This window comes from Mus musculus, chromosome 11 (assembly GCF_000001635.26).
Source record: "Mus musculus strain C57BL/6J chromosome 11, GRCm38.p6 C57BL/6J".
Classification (NCBI taxonomy): Eukaryota; Metazoa; Chordata; class Mammalia; order Rodentia; family Muridae; genus Mus; species Mus musculus.
The window spans coordinates 106036065-106036871 of NC_000077.6; positions in this window are offsets into that span (position 1 = coordinate 106036065).

Here is an 807-nt window from a genome sequence, read left to right on the forward strand (position 1 = left end):
AAATACACGTAAAATTAACGTGTTTTAAAGTACTGCCTAACAATTCAATACAACCCCTTTCAATATCGTTGAAAGAATTTACATTTATATTGGTGTACCTAGATCCAGGTTTTTCTGCATTTCAAACTCATGGCATATAAGCATTTAAAGTTGGATTACCATTTGGCTTCTGAACATCCCAGAGGAAGAAGGTAAGTGACTAATAGCCAGGTCATTTGCAAATCGATCCCAGAATTCAGGAGTCTCTTTAGTGTCTGTAGGAAAGCGCAGGAAAGCCTTAATCAATCTAGCCTGTCCCTGGACGTTTCTATCATGCCTGAAAGAGAACAGTTAAAAGGTGGGCATTGGAGCTGGAGAGAGTTCCCGTTTGGCAAAGACTGAGGGACCGCCGGACATAGGGAGATGTAATAAACGCAGGTGGTCCTCCATGAAGGTAGGTTTGACAGTTACTGTCAGTGGAGAGAGGTGATCAGAACAGCAGCAGCAGAGGAGAAATAGCAGGCTTTACTCTTGGCCTAGAATTTGGATCAGTAGAGGGGCACACTTGCCCCCATGCCACCCACGCCCCCATTCACCCGCACTGCGCCGTTATCCCCTTGACTGACATCTTGGGTAGCCAATGATCTTTGGGACTTCAAAAGAGCCCGCCTCCAGGAGCTGGGCGGGGCTAATGAGCAGAATGACAAACATTTTCACCAATAGTAAGGAGGGCGCGGGCGCTACAACTGTGTCGACCAATGAAAAGAAGGAACAGTTTGGAAAGGACGTACCCGGCAGCCAACGCTCGTCGCCGCTGCGGGGTCGCGT